The sequence below is a fragment of the Danio aesculapii genome, chromosome 2 (genome assembly GCF_903798145.1).
Source record: "Danio aesculapii chromosome 2, fDanAes4.1, whole genome shotgun sequence".
NCBI classification, from domain to species: domain Eukaryota; kingdom Metazoa; phylum Chordata; class Actinopteri; order Cypriniformes; family Danionidae; genus Danio; species Danio aesculapii.
The window spans coordinates 57031557-57050084 of record NC_079436.1 but is presented as its reverse complement, the minus strand read 5'-3'; the positions used below and the strand labels follow the sequence as shown (position 1 = coordinate 57050084).

At 40.5% G+C, this 18528-nt stretch overlaps 14 non-coding genes across 14 annotated transcripts; all 14 read right to left on the bottom strand.

Annotated features, from left to right (window-relative positions):
* Positions 1–70: 70 nt before the first annotated feature.
* Positions 71–159, bottom strand: trnar-ucu (transfer RNA arginine (anticodon UCU)). Its single transcript is given in 2 exon segments — positions 71–106; positions 123–159. It is a non-coding gene; the product is annotated as a tRNA-Arg (tRNA).
* Positions 160–237: 78 nt separating this feature from the next.
* Positions 238–311, bottom strand: trnat-agu (transfer RNA threonine (anticodon AGU)). Its single transcript has one exon. It is a non-coding gene; the product is annotated as a tRNA-Thr (tRNA).
* A 273-nt stretch (positions 312–584) lies between these two features.
* On the bottom strand, positions 585–658 carry trnat-ugu (transfer RNA threonine (anticodon UGU)). The gene has a single exon. It is a non-coding gene; the product is annotated as a tRNA-Thr (tRNA).
* Positions 659–1761: 1103 nt separating this feature from the next.
* trnar-ucu (transfer RNA arginine (anticodon UCU)) lies at positions 1762–1850 on the bottom strand. The gene is given in 2 exon segments: positions 1762–1797; positions 1814–1850. It is a non-coding gene; the product is annotated as a tRNA-Arg (tRNA).
* Positions 1851–1928: 78 nt separating this feature from the next.
* Positions 1929–2002, bottom strand: trnat-agu (transfer RNA threonine (anticodon AGU)). The gene has a single exon. It is a non-coding gene; the product is annotated as a tRNA-Thr (tRNA).
* A 273-nt stretch (positions 2003–2275) lies between these two features.
* Positions 2276–2349, bottom strand: trnat-ugu (transfer RNA threonine (anticodon UGU)). The gene has a single exon. It is a non-coding gene; the product is annotated as a tRNA-Thr (tRNA).
* Positions 2350–3451: 1102 nt separating this feature from the next.
* trnar-ucu (transfer RNA arginine (anticodon UCU)) lies at positions 3452–3540 on the bottom strand. Its single transcript is given in 2 exon segments — positions 3452–3487; positions 3504–3540. It is a non-coding gene; the product is annotated as a tRNA-Arg (tRNA).
* Positions 3541–3618: 78 nt separating this feature from the next.
* On the bottom strand, positions 3619–3692 carry trnat-agu (transfer RNA threonine (anticodon AGU)). Its single transcript has one exon. It is a non-coding gene; the product is annotated as a tRNA-Thr (tRNA).
* A 273-nt stretch (positions 3693–3965) lies between these two features.
* trnat-ugu (transfer RNA threonine (anticodon UGU)) lies at positions 3966–4039 on the bottom strand. The gene has a single exon. It is a non-coding gene; the product is annotated as a tRNA-Thr (tRNA).
* Positions 4040–5141: 1102 nt separating this feature from the next.
* On the bottom strand, positions 5142–5230 carry trnar-ucu (transfer RNA arginine (anticodon UCU)). Its single transcript is given in 2 exon segments — positions 5142–5177; positions 5194–5230. It is a non-coding gene; the product is annotated as a tRNA-Arg (tRNA).
* Positions 5231–5308: 78 nt separating this feature from the next.
* Positions 5309–5382, bottom strand: trnat-agu (transfer RNA threonine (anticodon AGU)). Its single transcript has one exon. It is a non-coding gene; the product is annotated as a tRNA-Thr (tRNA).
* Positions 5383–5655: 273 nt separating this feature from the next.
* Positions 5656–5729, bottom strand: trnat-ugu (transfer RNA threonine (anticodon UGU)). Its single transcript has one exon. It is a non-coding gene; the product is annotated as a tRNA-Thr (tRNA).
* Positions 5730–7366: 1637 nt separating this feature from the next.
* trnat-agu (transfer RNA threonine (anticodon AGU)) lies at positions 7367–7440 on the bottom strand. The gene has a single exon. It is a non-coding gene; the product is annotated as a tRNA-Thr (tRNA).
* Positions 7441–7546: 106 nt separating this feature from the next.
* Positions 7547–7620, bottom strand: trnat-agu (transfer RNA threonine (anticodon AGU)). The gene has a single exon. It is a non-coding gene; the product is annotated as a tRNA-Thr (tRNA).
* Between the last annotated feature and the right edge of the window lie 10908 nt (positions 7621–18528).

Genomic DNA, 18528 nt, shown 5'->3' with positions numbered 1-18528 from the left:
GGGATGGACAGATGCCTAAAATGTTGGAAACGCACCACACCTAGTCAGTGATGAAAAAGGACAAAGCTGGGGACTCTGGTGGGACTCGAACCCACAACCTTTGAATGACTTAGCTCACAGCCTAGAAGTCCAATGCGCTATCCATTGCGCCACAGAGCCCTGCTACCTGTAGCACTGTTGCACAGGAAGCACCTTTTGGCACCCTCTAGCCCATAAAAGCTTTGCTCGATGCAGACTAGGCACTGCTGGGATTCGAACCCAGGATCTCCTGTTTACTAGACAGGCGCTTTGACCAACTAAGCCACAGCGCCAGATAGGCATGAGAGAGGCTAATTGTTCAATTGAAAAAAATAAAATAAAAAACACAACGATAGCGCTGCATGTGTGAATGTCTCTACTTGAAATATTAATGTCCAATTGGTTACGCATTACCACAGCATGCTACATAGAGCCATTGTCCAAAGCCCTCTTAAACGATCAGCGTTCTTAAGGATTTGAGAGTTGTTAAGAAAAAGTCTGCTAAACAGCTCGCCGCGTAAACACTCGTACTTCTCGGGAAGAAGCAATTCTGGCACCTGTACATTAGGCACTGCTGGGATTTGAACCCAGGATCTCCTGTTTACAAGACAGGCGCTTTGACCAACTAAGCCACAGCGCCAACACTGAAAAGGGGACAAGACGTTTTTGCACAGAGACTAAAAAGACGACATGTCTTAAAGAGACAACCAAAGAGGTTGCTTAAGTCTATTTGTCGCACTACCCACTACACCTCAAAGCTCTACAATTTCATGATTCATTCCGTTAAGCTCTGTGAACCAAGCACAGGCACCATCTGGACTAAGGCACTGCTGGGATTTGACCCAGGATCTCCTGTTTACAAGACAGGCCCTTTGACCAGCTAAGACACAGCGCCGCAAAGCTTGTTTGTGAGAGACATTTGCATGATAAAAAAAATCGAAGAAGACATAACTAATACACAACCGAACCCAGCATGTCAGGATGCAGAAAATGCTGACAAGATGGACGTGGTCTTTTAGAGTCAGGAGGATTATGTCTCAAACCTTACGGGTACCCTGGCCTCTGTTCAAGGTCGAAGGAAAAAAAAACCCATAAATTTATTTTTATTTTATCTATCCTTAATCATGTGTTAAGTGTTTTAGGAACCTCCAGTTGCTTTACATCCAAACCTAGTGTCAGCTCGGAAAATGGAAATCAGGACAAACATATGCTATTGGCCGTGCAAAGAGTTTCAGATCAGAAAGCCACTCTCACATAATCTGAGGAAAAGGTGCAGTTTGGATTCGGACCTAGGACCTGCTGTTCCCAAGAGAGGTGCTCTGGCCAACTTAGTCTCAGCACTAAAAGAAAAAAACCTCTTGATACAATACTTCCAAACACAGTTTCATCAAAGACAGTGGGGGAAAAGCAATGTTTACTATGCTTTCTACTCAATTACTTTGCACTTGCAGAAAGAGGCTCTTGTACGACAAAAGGCTTGATCTGATCGATAGGTGGTAGTCACTTTTGCCCCAAAACCACAGGTTGCCCTCGAGTCATTCCTCAAGCCCACTCAGCCCTGCGGCATTTTCTAATCTCCCTTATTTAAAACAGCTCAATTAAGTCATCAGCTTCATTGTAGAGTACCTTAGTATCTGAGCCTGCACTGCGCAATGAAAGAAAGAAGCAAAACGGGATGGACAGATGCCTAAAATGTTGGAAACGCACCACACCTAAGTCAGTGATGAAAAAGGACAAAGCTGGCGACTCTGGTGGGACTCGAACCCACAACCTTTGAATGACTTAGCTCACAGCCTAGAAGTCCAATGCGCTATCCATTGCGCCACAGAGCCCTGCTACCTGTAGCACTGTTGCACAGGAAGCACCTTTTGGCACCCTCAAGCCCATAAAAGCTTTGCTCGATGCGGACTAGGCACTGCTGGGATTCGAACCCAGGATCTCCTGTTTACTAGACAGGCGCTTTGACCAACTAAGCCACAGCGCCAGATAGGCATGAGAAAGGCTAATTGTTCAATTGAAAAAAATAAAATAAAAAACACAACGATAGCGCTGCATGTGTGAATGTCTCTACTTGAAATATTAATGTCCAATTGGTTACGCATTACCACAGCATGCTACATAGAGCCATTGTCCAAAGCCCTCTTAAACGAGCAGCGTTCTTAAGGATTTGAGAGTTGTTAAGAAAAAGTCTGCTAAACAGCTCGCCGCGTAAACACTCGTACTTCTCGGGAAGAAGCAATTCTGGCACCTGTACATTAGGCACTGCTGGGATTTGAACCCAGGATCTCCTGTTTACAAGACAGGCGCTTTGACCAACTAAGCCACAGCGCCAACACTGAAAAGGGGACAAGACGTTTTTGCACAGAGACTAAAAAGACGACATGTCTTAAAGAGACAACGAAAGAGGTTGCTTAAGTCTATTTGTCGCACTACCCACTACACCTCAAAGCTCTACAATTTCATGATTCATTCCGTTAAGCTCTGTGAACCAAGCACAAGCACCATCTGGACTAAGGCACTGCTGGGATTTGACCCAGGATCTCCTGTTTACAAGACAGGCCCTTTGACCAGCTAAGACACAGCGCCGCTAAGCTTGTTTGTGAGAGACATTTGCATGATAAAAAAAATCGAAGAAGACATAACTAATACACAACCGAACCCAGCATGTCAGGATGCAGAAAATGCTGACAAGATGGACGTGGTCTTTTAGAGTCAGGAGGATTATGTCTCAAACCTTACGGGTACGCTGGCCTCTGTTCAAGGTCGAAGCAAAAAAAAAAACATAAATTTATTTTTATTTTATCTATCCTTAATCATGTGTTAAGTGTTTTAGGAACCTCCAGTTGCTTTACATCCAAACCCAGTGTCAGCTCGGAAAATGGAAATCAGGACAAACATATGCTATTGGCCGTGCAAAGAGTTTCAGATCAGAAAGCCACTCTCACATAATCTGAGGAAAAGGTGCAGTTTGGATTCGGACCTAGGACCTGCTGTTCCCAAGAGAGGTGCTCTGGCCAACTTAGTCTCAGCACTAAAAGAAAAAACCTCTGGATACAATACTTACAAACACAGTTTCATCAAAGACAGTGGGGGAAAAGCAATGTTTACTATGCTTTCTACTCAATTACTTTGCACTTGCAGAAAGAGGCTCTTGTACGACAAAAGGCTTGATCTGATCGATAGGTGGTAGTCACTTTTGCCCCAAAACCACAGGTTGCCCTCGAGTCATTCCTCAAGCCCACTCAGCCCTGCGGCATTTTCTAATCTCCCTTATTTAAAAGAGCTCAATTAAGTCATCAGCTTCATTGTAGAGTACCTTAGTATCTGAGCCTGCACTGCGCAATGAAAGAAAGAAGCAAAACGGGATGGACAGATGCCTAAAATGTTGGAAACGCACCACACCTAAGTCAGTGATGAAAAAGGACAAAGCTGGCGACTCTGGTGGGACTCGAACCCACAACCTTTGAATGACTTAGCTCACAGCCTAGAAGTCCAATGCGCTATCCATTGTGCCACAGAGCCCTGCTACCTGTAGCACTGTTGCACAGGAAGCACCTTTTGGCACCCTCAAGCCCATAAAAGCTTTGCTCGATGCAGACTAGGCACTGCTGGGATTCGAACCCAGGATCTCCTGTTTACTAGACAGGCGCTTTGACCAACTAAGCCACAGCGCCAGATAGGCATGAGAAAGGCTAATTGTTCAATTGAAAAAAATAAAATAAAAAACACAACGATAGCGCTGCATGTGTGAATGTCTCTACTTGAAATATTAATGTCCAATTGGTTACGCATTACCACAGCATGCTACATAGAGCCATTGTCCAAAGCCCTCTTAAACGATCAGCGTTCTTAAGGATTTGAGAGTTGTTAAGAAAAAGTCTGCTAAACAGCTCGCCGCGTAAACACTCGTACTTCTCGGGAAGAAGCAATTCTGGCACCTGTACATTAGGCACTGCTGGGATTTGAACCCAGGATCTCCTGTTTACAAGACAGGCGCTTTGACCAACTAAGCCACAGCGCCAACACTGAAAAGGGGACAAGACGTTTTTGCACAGAGACTAAAAAGACGACATGTCTTAAAGAGACAACAAAAGAGGTTGCTTAAGTCTATTTGTCGCACTACCCACTACACCTCAAAGCTCTACAATTTCATGATTCATTCCGTTAAGCTCTGTGAACCAAGCACAAGCACCATCTGGACTAAGGCACTGCTGGGATTTGACCCAGGATCTCCTGTTTACAAGACAGGCCCTTTGACCAGCTAAGACACAGCGCCGCAAAGCTTGTTTGTGAGAGACATTTGCATGATAAAAAAAATCGAAGAAGACATAACTAATACACAACCGAACCCAGCATGTCAGGATGCAGAAAATGCTGACAAGATGGACGTGGTCTTTTAGAGTATGGAGGATTATGTCTCAAACCTTACGGGTACCCTGGCCTCTGTTCAAGGTCGAAGCAAAAAAAAAACATAAATTTATTTTTATTTTATCTATCCTTAATCATGTGTTAAGTGTTTTAGGAACCTCCAGTTGCTTTACATCCAAACCCAGTGTCAGCTCGGAAAATGGAAATCAGGACAAACATATGCTATTGGCCGTGCAAAGAGTTTCAGATCAGAAAGCCACTCTCACATAATCTGAGGAAAAGGTGCAGTTTGGATTCGGACCTAGGACCTGCTGTTCCCAAGAGAGGTGCTCTGGCCAACTTAGTCTCAGCACTAAAAGAAAAAAACCTCTGGATACAATACTTCCAAACACAGTTTCATCAAAGACAGTGGGGGAAAAGCAATGTTTACTATGCTTTCTACTCAATTACTTTGCACTTGCAGAAAGAGGCTCTTGTACGACAAAAGGCTTGATCTGATCGATAGGTGGTAGTCACTTTTGCCCCAAAACCACAGGTTGCCCTCGAGTCATTCCTCAAGCCCACTCAGCCCTGCGGCATTTTCTAATCTCCCTTATTTAAAACAGCTCAATTAAGTCATCAGCTTCATTGTAGAGTACCTTAGTATCTGAGCCTGCACTGCGCAATGAAAGAAAGAAGCAAAACGGGATGGACAGATGCCTAAAATGTTGGAAACGCACCACACCTAAGTCAGTGATGAAAAAGGACAAAGCTGGCGACTCTGGTGGGACTCGAACCCACAACCTTTGAATGACTTAGCTCACAGCCTAGAAGTCCAATGCGCTATCCATTGCGCCACAGAGCCCTGCTACCTGTAGCACTGTTGCACAGGAAGCACCTTTTGGCACCCTCAAGCCCATAAAAGCTTTGCTCGATGCAGACTAGGCACTGCTGGGATTCGAACCCAGGATCTCCTGTTTACTAGACAGGCGCTTTGACCAACTAAGCCACAGCGCCAGATAAGCTTGAGAAAGGCTAATTGTTCAATTGAAAAAAATAAAATAAAAAACACAACGATAGCGCTGCATGTGTGAATGTCTCTACTTGAAATATTAATGTCCAATTGGTTACGCATTACCACAGCATGCTACATAGAGCCATTGTCCAAAGCCCTCTTAAACGAGCAGCGTTCTTAAGGATTTGAGAGTTGTTAAGAAAAAGTCTGCTAAACAGCTCGCCGCGTAAACACTCGTACTTCTCGGGAAGAAGCAATTCTGGCACCTGTACATTAGGCACTGCTGGGATTTGAACCCAGGATCTCCTGTTTACAAGACAGGCGCTTTGACCAACTAAGCCACAGCGCCAACACTGAAAAGGGGACAAGACGTTTTTGCACAGAGACTAAAAAGACGACATGTCTTAAAGAGACAACGAAAGAGGTTGCTTAAGTCTATTTGTCGCACTACCCACTACACCTCAAAGCTCTACAATTTCATGATTCATTCCGTTAAGCTCTGTGAACCAAGCACAAGCACCATCTGGACTAAGGCACTGCTGGGATTTGACCCAGGATCTCCTGTTTACAAGACAGGCCCTTTGACCAGCTAAGACACAGCGCCGCAAAGCTTGTTTGTGAGAGACATTTGCATGATAAAAAAAATCGAAGAAGACATAACTAATACACAACCGAACCCAGCATGTCAGGATGCAGAAAATGCTGTCAAGATGGACGTGGTCTTTTAGAGTATGGAGGATTATGTCTCAAACCTTACGGGTACGCTGGCCTCTGTTCAAGGTCGAAGCAAAAAAAAAAACCATAAATTTATTTTTATTTTATCTATCCTTAATCATGTGTTAAGTGTTTTAGGAACCTCCAGTTGCTTTACATCCAAACCCAGTGTCAGCTCGGAAAATGGAAATCAGGACAAACATATGCTATTGGCCGTGCAAAGAGTTTCAGATCAGAAAGCCACTCTCACATAATCTGAGGAAAAGGTGCAGTTTGGATTCGGACCTAGGACCTGCTGTTCCCAAGAGAGGTGCTCTGGCCAACTTAGTCTCAGCACTAAAAGAAAAAAACCTCTGGATACAATACTTACAAACACAGTTTCATCAAAGACAGTGGGGGAAAAGCAATGTTTACTATGCTTTCTACTCAATTACTTTGCACTTGCAGAAAGAGGCTCTTGTACGACAAAAGGCTTGATCTGATCGATAGGTGGTAGTCACTTTTGCCCCAAAACCACAGGTTGCCCTCGAGTCATTCCTCAAGCCCACTCAGCCCTGCGGCATTTTCTAATCTCCCTTATTTAAAAGAGCTCAATTAAGTCATCAGCTTCATTGTAGAGTACCTTAGTATCTGAGCCTGCACTGCGCAATGAAAGAAAGAAGCAAAACGGGATGGACAGATGCCTAAAATGTTGGAAACGCACCACACCTAAGTCAGTGATGAAAAAGGACAAAGCTGGCGACCCACAACCTTTGAATGACTTAGCTCACAGCCTAGAAGTCCAATGCGCTCTCCATTGCACCACAGAGCCCTGCTACCTGTATCTCCTGTTTACGAGACAGGCGCTTTGACCAACTAAGCCACAGCGCCAACACTGAAAAGGGGACAAGACGTTTTTGCACAGAGACTAAAAAAGACAGCAAGTCTTAAAGAGACAACCAAAGAGGTTGTTTAACTCTATTTGTCGCACTACCCATTACACCTCAAAGCTCTACAATTTCATGATTCATTTCGTTAAGCCTGCACTGCGCAATGAAAGAAAGAAGCAAAACGGGATGGACAGATGCCTAAAATGTTGGAAACGCACCACACCTAAGTCAGTGATGAAAAACGACAAAGCTAGCGACTCGAACCCACAACCTTTGAATGACTTAGTCAACAGCCTAGAAGTCCAATGCGCTATCCATTGCGCCACAGAGCCCTGCTTCCTGTAGCACTGTTGCACAGGAAGCACCGTTTGGTACTCTCAAGCTCATGAAAGCACTGCTCACTAGGCACTGCTGGGATTCAAACCCAGGATCTCCTGTTTACTAGACAGGCGCTTTGACCAACTAAGCCACAGGGCCAGATAGGTGTGTCAGGGGCTAGTTGTTTAATTGAAAAAAATTAAACATAAAACGAAAGCACTGCATGTGTGAATGTCTCTACTTGAAATATTAAAGTCTGCTGACTAGGCACTGCAGGGATTTGAACCCAGGATCTCCTGTTTACTAGACAGGCGCTTTGACCAACTAAGCCACAGCGCCAGACAGGCATGAGAGGGGCTAGTTGTTTAATTGAAAAAAATAAAAAATAAAACATACAACGGCAGCGCTGCATGTGTGAATGTCTCTACTTGAAATATTAAAGTCCAATTGGTTACGCATTACCACAGCATGATGTGTGAATGTCTCTACTTGAAATATTAAAGTCCAATTGGTTACGCATTACCACAGCATGCTATTTAAAGCCATTGTGAACAGTGTTGACTGAAATTCTAAATTGTGGTTGAGTTATTTAATAAATAAAGGTTAAAATAATCCAGCAAAGCACCAAATATTTTTAACTCAACCATTGGGTTAAAAAAATAACTCAATCCTGTTTAACAAACAGCAAATATTATTTTTTGGGGGTCACTTCTGATTATTATCAACGTTTAAAACATTGTGCTGCTTCATATTTTTGTGGAAATGTTTATATATTAAAGGACACCTAGGTTACCCATTTTTCCATATTTAATACAAGTCTTTTGTGTCCCCAGAATGTGTCTGTAAAGTTTCAGCTCAAAACACCCATCAGATTGTTTATTATAGCTGTCTGAAGTGTCTGTATTATAGCTGGAAAAAGGTTGTTGCTGTTTTTTTGTACTGGGCCTTTAAGGCTAGTCCTCCCCGCCCACCGTTCCCATGTGCCTGTCAGCAATCGCCGCCCTCAAATGCCTCAGGAAGCAGATCTCACATAACGTGTTTGAGAAATACTACAGTAAGAACTTTAACAATCCCTATATGATGCATTTTTCGTGGAGTTGCAAAAATGAGTCACACACAATGTCATTACAAAGTTCACGCGCACACACAGCAAGGACACACACACACACACACACACACACACACACACACACACACACACACAGAGAGACAGCACGTTAAGCTTTGCACTCATTTTGCAGGCATATGTGACAGGATACAGGTTAATCCTCACTGCTGTATGGACATCTGTTATATTAATGTACAAAATAAACCTGATTTAACATCCACAAACCGCGATTGAAGCGTCTTCCATTATAATTGTTCTGACACGCGGCTGTGCTGATGAAGTAAAGCTGAAGTAAATCGCTGTAATTCATTACACACATGCTCTGTTTTAAAACATGTTAAACATGTGAAACTCACTCTTGATCACATTTGATGATGATTGATGATCCTAGCGAACTGAACACACCTTTTATTCCCGGCTGCTTTGCGCTCGTCCTGTACTGTAGACATGTTAATGTGCGCAGCTGTCAATCAATATTGGTGGGCGGGGGGGATCACACTCCTACGTAAAGTTGCGGTCGATCTGAAAACCGCTCCAATTGGTCCACCGTTTTTATGTTGTTAAATTTGAAAAAAAAGCACTGGGTGTGTTTATATCACCCCAATATGACAGTTTATAGAGTTTTTTTTTTACCATAGGTGCCCTTTAAAATATTTTAATGAATGGAAAGTTCAAACGAACAGCATTTGTTTGAAACTTGTTAAATCTGTGCTATATTTATTTGCGGTGAAGAGAGTTGCTTTTGGTTTTGTTAGTGCCAAATATATATATTAAACAAATACAGATATACAGTAAGTATGTTTTTGCTCTTTTGCTGATTTATGAAGGGATGTACAGTTAAAGAAAACTGTATTAGTCCTCATGTTAAATTATATATATTTTTCAAATATTTTCCAAGTACTGTTTAATGAAGAGATTATCAACACATTTCTAATCATAATAGTTTTAATAACTCATCTCTAATAACTGATTTATTTTCTCTTTGTCATGATGACAGTACATAATATTTTACTAGATATTTTCAAGACACTTCTATACAGCTTAAAGTGACATTTAAAGGCTTAACTAGGTTAATTAGGGTAAAGTTAGGATAATTAGGCAAGTCATTGTATAACAGTGGTTTGTTCTGGAGTCAATCCAAAACTAATATTACTTAAAGGGGCTAATATTGACCTTAAAATGGTTTTAAAAACATTAACAACTGCTTTCATTCTAGCAGAAATAAAGCAAATTACATTCTCCAAGAAGAAATAAAACTTGTATACACAGACACATGCACACACACACACACACACACACACGCACACACACACACACACACACACACACACACACACACACTCATCTCCCTCATGTGCAGTAGTTTGTATCAGCGCTGCTTCATTTGCACACAGATGCTGCAGAGCAGAGGGCCGGTTGAGGGCCCCTGACACACAAACCCTGCGTTTCAGAGGGAATTCTGGGTCTGCTTTGACAGAAACACTCCATACAGCTGCTCTGAACACATAATTACTGCCCTCCTCTGACGAGCCAATTAACACAGTGAGCTCTAAAGGCCTTTACACTCACTCTGTTTAGCCAAAGAAACGACACGGCGCTCTTCAAAATAACACACACAGCCTGATGTCATCGCAAAACCTTCATGAAGAGGACAGAATGTTAATGTGGCTTTTGTGCACGTTCGCACAACTCGCATCTGTAATTATAAACACGGTGGTTTGTAGTATCACTGCTCTTCATTCTTGCTGAGAATAAAATGCTGTAGAAATGGACAGAAAAACAAAATATGCACTACAAAAATACAAAAAAAGTCAAAGCTAAAACAGGAAATCTATCTATCTTTATATTTTAAGGTCACCAGCGATCTAGCTACTGCAGATCGCTGGAGAGCTACAACTCTGCCATCAAATGGACTACAAAACCCAGTCATGCACCAAACACACACACAGATGTTCCTTATCCTGACTGACTGCATACACACCGCTGGAGGATTATCAAGGACTGATTACACTCACTATTTAAGCAGCACAGACACACACTCTAGTCACTGAGTCTTGTTTACTGTTTAGTGACATAACAACGTGTTTCCTTTGTCTTGCTTTGCTGTGCTTTGATCCTAGCCTTGTTTATCTGTTTATTCCTGTCTGCTGCCTGCCTTCTTACCATCTGCCTGTTTATCTGACCACGACTCTGGATTTCCTGTATACATTTGTTTGCCCCTGCGTTGACCATTGCCTACCTGACCTCTCTAATAAACCTCCATTTGGATCCGCACCCCTGTTGTCAGTGTCACATGTCGTTATAATATATGATTTAGGAATTGAAATACATTTAAAAATAATTTTAAAGGGCATCTATTTTACCCCCTTTTCAAGATTTAAAGGTGCAGTATGTACATTTGACACCCAGTGGTTGAACTAGGTATTACATTCCTGGATCAAAACAAACGCAAGCACAGGTTGCCAGATTGAGGAGCTAATCTGATTCAAGTCGTGTTCTAGAATCGGCATGCGATAGAGGGAATATTTTCTGTATTAAAAGGAGTTTTTGTTCTAACCAACACCCCCGAATTATTATATTAGAAATGGCTTCTGTTTCTCACAGTTGAACAACAGGATAAACTGATCACCTCAGGTACACCTCATGTGCTTTATTCAGTGTTAAATGCTAACAATGTGAGTTTGAATGCCATACCATAACATATATTGCCATACAACAGCAGATAGTTCACCTCAGATCTTGAAAATAAAATAAACTATTTGAAATTGAACTTTAGAACAGTGAAATATGTATTAATTACATTAGAAGCCTCACCATTTCGTGAGTAAGTGCATATATATTCTGTGCTTCTGAATGGCTGTATTTAAATTTCTGTCGTGTTTCGTCTAGAGCAAACAGCCAAATTGCTCATCACTGCAAATCTCATCATTTAGCGTGGTGTTAGGAGACGAGGTTACAATGTAATCTGCTCACCTTATGTTTAACATTCTTAAAGTTATATTATTTGCTAATTAATAACCTCATGTAGAACTGAATCCGCATCTGATTTCGGAGTCTGCTACTGTCCACCGGAGGTCGCATTTCGGTCACAGACGCATGCTTTCAGAGCCTTTCCGAATGAATGAATGAATGAATGAATGAATGAATTAATGAAATATGCTGTTTTCCAGCAAGGCAACCCGGGGTGCTGAAATATAATTGGCTAAAGTGGCATTGGGCAGGTTAAATGAACCAAAACACAGACAGCGTTCCAGCACGGAAAACACTTTCATAGCAGAATATCTGACTTCAGCATTGTTTTTCAGATAAACAAGAATGTTCACTGAGCATGTTTCTGAAATATCTGCAAACATATTACGGTATTTATATGCTTTAGAAGAGTTAAAAAACTTACATACAGCAGCTTTAAGATAAGTGTTTTTGTGTCTCCAGAATGTGTCTAAAGTTTCAGCCCAAAACACCTATCAGTTTATTTACTCCTTTTTAAATCAGGGAAATTTGAGCTGCTAGGGCATTGTAGCGGTTTGTGTTGTCTTTGCTTTTAATGCAAATGAGCTGGTTCTCCCCGCCCACTATTCCCACGTGCATGTCAGAGCCATAGCGATCGATCTGATAAGTGTAGCCTTCTCCTGCTGCATCTCACGAATAAGCCGCACAGTGACAGTCAAGAATAAAGCAGATGTCCCTTACCACAGTAAGAACTTTCACAACGGTTATTTGATTTTGATTTTCTGATGTTAAAACAGGATCCAAATCCCTCTTATTTTGAGGCCCACCGTAATGTGATGTAGGAGTGCGGTTTCCCCGCCCACTGAATTGATTGACAGCCGTTTGTCGTGCAGTTAATTCAAGTCTTTCTGCAACGATGAGTCACACACAATGTCGTTATAAGGTTCGCGCATGCACACACACATTTAGCTTTGCACTGTTTTTGCAGGGCAAATGTGACCAGATACATGTTAATATCCACTGCAGTATGGACATTCGTTATGTTAATGTACAAAATAATTTTGATTTAAGTCCACGAACCGCGATTGAAGCATCTTCTTTTATAATTGTACTGACACTATGCGGCTGTGGTGATGAATTACAGCGATTTTACTGTCTTTACTACAAACATGCACTGATTTAAAATTGTTTTAAACTTGTAAAACTCATGAGCTGCAGATGATCACAGAGAGCTGAACAGATCCCAGTTGCTTTGCGCACGTGCTGTTTTGTGGATATGATTATAGGTGTTACTATGGGGACATGTTAATATGCGGCTGTCAATCAATTCAGTGGGCGGGGAAACCGCACTCCTACATCACATTACGGTGGGCCTCAAAATAAGAGGGATTTGGATCCTGTTTTAAATCAGGAGATTTTAAAAAAAGAGACTTATTGTGTTTCTATCACCCCAGTATGACTGTGGACACACTATACCTGCATATAGTTCTGTTCAAACAGCTTCCAAAAGATGATTTTGATTATGGGTGACCTTGAACAAATAATGTTAGTCAAGTTTTAACTAAAATTTACAATAAAAACAGAAAATGTATAAATATAATACTGTTTACTACAGCTCATTTACTGCAAAACCTTTGAAAACCGAATTTGCTAGTCATAAAAAAACAGATGAAATAATCATATAACTGATTAAAAGAACTGGCCAAAAATAAAATGGTGTAAAAACCGAAAAAGCACTACAGTCATGTTTTTTTTAGCATATGATGTATATGTATTTTTTAAATTACTGAAATCCTTCAGCATAACAACATGGAACTGTAATGCAATCTGCCTGGAAATACAATAGCTGTGCATTTAATGTTTTTAATTTAATTCAATTGACCTTTATTTGTATAGCGCTTTTACAATGTAAATTGTGTCAAAGCAGCTTCACATAGAAGATATCATAGTAAATTGAAACAGTGTCAGTCCAGTTTTCAGAGTTTCAGTTCAGTTTAGCTCAGTTGAGTGTGGTTTAATAAAAACTTCACCAATTGGCGAAAGTGAAGAATTAAAAAACCTGGAGAGAAACCATTTCTCCTATGGCCAAACGTCTTGGACATCAGCGAGACTCGTCTGTCACTGGAGCGTCACAGGAATCAGTCTCATGTTCTCCACTCCTCCTTGACCACCACAGCAGCTGCTCAGGATACGGCCTGGTCCAGAATATGGAAACCTTGGGACCATCTCGTTGCTGGTCTTGGATCGATTCAGTGGCGCTGCGTGGTCTGAGAGTCTCTGGATGAGTATCCCCAGATGGAAATAGAGAATAAAGAAAATAATTAGCGTAGCTGCTGTTCATAGTGTTTATGGATGAGGATGAATGTATATGGATGAGGAGATTCCCCCCTATGTGTAAAAGTGCTTTGAGTGCCCAGAAAAGTGCTATATAAAAGTAAGGAATTATTATTATTATTATTATTATTATTATTATTATAAACGAGATGTAAAAACCTGCGTGGAGCACATTCATGAATCATACTGCTAAGTGGTGCACTGAGTGTATGCTTTACTAAACAGATAGGTCTTTAATCTAGTTTTGAATTGGGAGAGTGTGTCTGAGCCTCGGACGTTATCAGGAAGGCTATTCCAGAGTTTAGGAGCTATAAATGAGAAGGCTCAACCTTCTTTACTCGACTTTGCTTTTCGAGCTACTACCAGAAGCCCTGAGTTTTGAGATCTTAAAGAGCGAGTTGAATTGTAGCGAGACAGAAGATTGGTTAGATAAACAGGAGCTAGATTATTTAAAGCTTTATATGTAAGAAGCAATATTTTAAATTCAATATGAAACTTAACAGGCAGCCAGTGTAAGGAGGATAAAATTGGGGTGATGTGATCAAATTTTCTAGACCTGGTAAGAGCTCTGGCAGCTCCATTTTGTACTAGCTGAAGTTTGTTAATAGAAGATGCTGGGCAGCCATTGTTTTTACACCATCGTTTTCCTTATTCTGATAGGATTTAATTGCAAAATGCATTTTGTGTTTTTCCTTCAACTTCAACAAAAAAATTCATCATTACTGCTGATTAAACATTACACTTTAATCCCAAATGCTATAATGCAGGTTAACATAAAATCTGAGCTTTTTGAAAACAGTTTCATTCATTCATTTTCTTTTCAGTCCTGTTAATTATCAGGGGACACCACAGCAGAATGAACCGCCAACTTATTTCCACCTGGGGATACTCATCCCGAGGCCCTCAGACTATGCAGCACCACTGATTCAATCCAAGACCAGCGACGAGATGATCCCAAGGTTTCCATAATCCTGGACCAGGCCGTATTCTGAGCTGCTGCTGTGGTGGTCATGGAGGAGTGGAGAGCATGAGACTGATTCCTGTGATGCTCCAGAGACAGACGAGTCTCGCTGATGTCCAGCTTCCAGTGCCTAGACTGAAGCTCTACACAAGACGTTTGACCAGTGGAGAAATGATCGTGCCCAAGTGAGCCTGGTTCTCTCGAGGTTTTTTTCTTCACTTTCGCCAATTGGTGAAGTTTTTTCCTCGCCGCTGTCGCCTCTGGCTGGCATGGTTTGGGATCTGTAGAGCTGCACATTGATGGATTTGCTCTTCAGTGTTTGGACTCTCAGTAGTGATTATTAAACCACACTGAACTGAGCTAAACTGAACTGAACTGAACTGACTGTTTCAATTTACCATAATCTTCTGTGTGAAGCTGCTATAGGTTTGAATTAAATTATCCAGCATATGTTTTACACTCCAGATGCCCTTCCAGCTGCAACCCATTACTGGGAAACACCCATACACTACAGACAATTTAGTTTACCCAATTCCCCTACACCACATGTCTTTGTACTGTGGGGGAAACCAGAGCACCTGGAGGAAACCCACACCAACTCAGGGAGAACATGCAAACTCACAGAAATGCCAACTGACCCAGGCAAGGCTCGAACCAGCGACCTTCTTGCTGTGAGGCGATCGTGCTACCCACTGCGCCACCCTAATTAAATACAGTTTGATAATTCAACAATTATTGTCCATTGCTGCACATTCACATATGCATTTGGCAGACACTTTTATCCAGAGTGACTTATGTTGCATTCAAATTATGCATTTTATAATAATTCAGTTTATGCATTCCTCTGGATTCGAACCCTTGACCTTTACACCACAAGTCAGGCTTCACACCTGCTTGTGTTTTCAGCTTTATTCACATGTGCATCATTTATTTTAATTTCTCTCTCTCTCTCTCTCTCTCTCTCAGGATTGTGGGTAGTGGGAGGAGTTTCAGGGGTTTGGAACACGCTTTTGAGAGTTTGTTTCACTAACTTATTAATTACCATATATATTTTTTTGTTTTTCGCATTTTGTTTTTTCTAAGAGTTAATAGCATAGTCTTAAATTGTATTATAGTTGCTGTTTTTTTGCCGACCAAGGTCGGTAAACTCCGACAATGGGGTCAAGCGAGGATTTCTCGCTTTTGACGCTCAAACATGGATTTAAATGCATTTCTGATGATTCCATATCTGTGGAGGATGTGTTGGTTGCAGTCAGCGAAAAGGTTGGTGGACAGAACATTAAATCAGCTTCTAGAATGAATAAAGCAGTTGTTGTTTTTCTCACTGAAGTCAGAATAGTTGATGATCTCATTGAAAGTGGAATCACAATCAATGATACTTTTGTGCCGGTAATGCCGCTGTCGAGCCCAGCAAAAAAAATTGTACTATCAAACGTACCTCCGTTCATTAAGAATGAAGCCATTCAAAGAGTACTCGAAAGATACGGAAAGCTAACAGCCCCGATCAAAATGATCCCGTTAGGCTTGAAAAACCCAAATATCAAGCACGTTATGTCTTTTCGAAGGTATACGTACATGATATTGAACGCGCAACAGGATCCGCTTAATCTGGCCGTAAAAATCACAAACGAGGGTAAAGATTACACAATTTTCATTACGTCAGATCACATGCGGTGTTTTCTGTGCGGAGAACAGGGTCATGTCAGGCAAACATGCCCTAATAAACAGAATGACAGACCATCTCAATCACAAATAACTGACCAAATTGTAAACCGAGTAAACGAGCACTCTGATGAAGTTCAAACACCACCTGTAGATCAAACCAATACAAACAGTAATGACGAAAGCACTGATATGTCTGATCGACAAACTGGCGGTGAAGAAGGAACTATACAAATAAATAGAGATGACACATTATTAGAAAGAAAACAAGTGAGGAAAGAGAATAATAATGATGAGGATGATGAAGATGAGGTAGTGGAAGAAAACCTCATTCACATGTCTGCTATGAGCTCAGAATGTGCTTATTCTGACAATGACTCCGAAAATGATCTAGAGAGTCTAGGGAGTTTGTCAGATGAAGAGAACACTGACAAAACAGGAATATCCTCTTCAAAACTGTATACAGTGAAGCAAATAAGTGATTTTCTTGACAGTACCAAGGGAGCTCGTAAACCACAGATCGAAGCTTTTTTTCCAGATTTGAAGCGTTTTTTTGCGTCTTGCAAAATGGCAATGGAAAAAGCAACTTTTGAAGAATTGAGTAGACAGAAACGATATCGCCTTAAGAAAATTATGACTAAAGTGAAAAGTATGACAAAAATAAGTAAATATGATTAAACAGCACAAAAGAAACTAAAAATATATAGCTAAGTTTTTTAGTAGAATACACTATGACATCCTTAAATTTTGGAACTTTAAATATTAATGGATGTCGTAGTGCGGAAAAAAGTATTTCTTTAATTGATTTTATAAGCTTAAAAAAACTGAATGTCATTTTCCTGCAAGAGACACACACAGATATGGAAAATCAGACACAATGGCTACGAGAGTGGAGTGGTAAAGTTTTCCTTAGTCATGGAACAAATGTCAGTGCTGGAGTAGCCATTCTTATTTCTGCAGATTTGCAATTTCAAGATCATAAAATAACAGAAATTATACCTGGTAGATTGCAAATGTTAGATATCAAGATATATGATTTAAGCTTTTCATTAATTAATGTTTATGCTCCAAATGATGGCTTAGGAAGAGTGACTTTTTTTAAAAAATTGCAAGATGTTATTTCAGATATTCCAAATAGTAGAATAATTTTTATAGCCGGTGATTTTAATTGCACTCTTGATTATACTATGGATAGAAACCATGTTGAGCCTCATTTATTATCAGCAAAGACTCTCAAAACCGTAGTCCAATATCATAAATTAGTCGATCTTTGGAGAGAAACTTTTCCAAATGATAAACAATATACATGGTTAAAAATAAATAATAATGTTATTTCTGGTGCACGACTTGATAGAATATATGTCCAAATGGGAAATAGAAATAGATTTTTTAATAGTCGCATTTTACCAACATGTTTTTCTGATCACTATCTTGTAGCAGTAACTATGTCTATAACACAAAGCACAGCCCAGAATAACTATTGGCGATTTAATAATAGCCTGTTGCAAGACACTTCTTTTAGGCAATTTTTAAATATTTTCTGGAAAGAGTGGAGAGAGAGACAACCACAGTATAAAACTTTGAGCCAGTGGTGGGACATTGGCAAAGCACAGATTCAGATTTTCTGCCAACAATATACAAGAAATCGAAAAGCTGATATAAAAGAAAAAGTTAATTTCTTAGAACAACAAATTCTCAAGTTGAGCAGCTCCTTTGGTCCAGATGAAGATGGAGAGACTGTGAAGATACTTAAAAAATACAATTTAGTCTTAAAAAACTTGCATGAAGAAAGGAGTCATAATGCATATGTACGAGGAAAAATTTTACATCTAAATAGTATGGACTCATCAACAACTTTCTTTTTTTCCCTGGAAAAGAAAATGTCAGAAAGAAAAGATATAAAGCATCTTAAATTAACAAATGGAAAGGAAATGCATGAAAAAAAAGGAAATAAATCTCCAAGTTCTACGGTTTTATGAAGATTTGTACACTGCACAACCTTGTAACCCTGAAGCAGTTGATCAGCTATTAGAAGGACTTCCACAACTTGGAGAAGATGAGAAAGTTAAACTGGAAAAAACTCTGTCCCTCCAAGAGTTAGACAAAGCTGTTCAACAACAATCTCCAGGAAAAGCACCAGGATTAGATGGACTAACATCCGAGTTTTATAAAGCCTTCTGGCCAATTATCAGACAAGATTTATATGCTGTGTTACTTGAGTGTTTTAAATTGG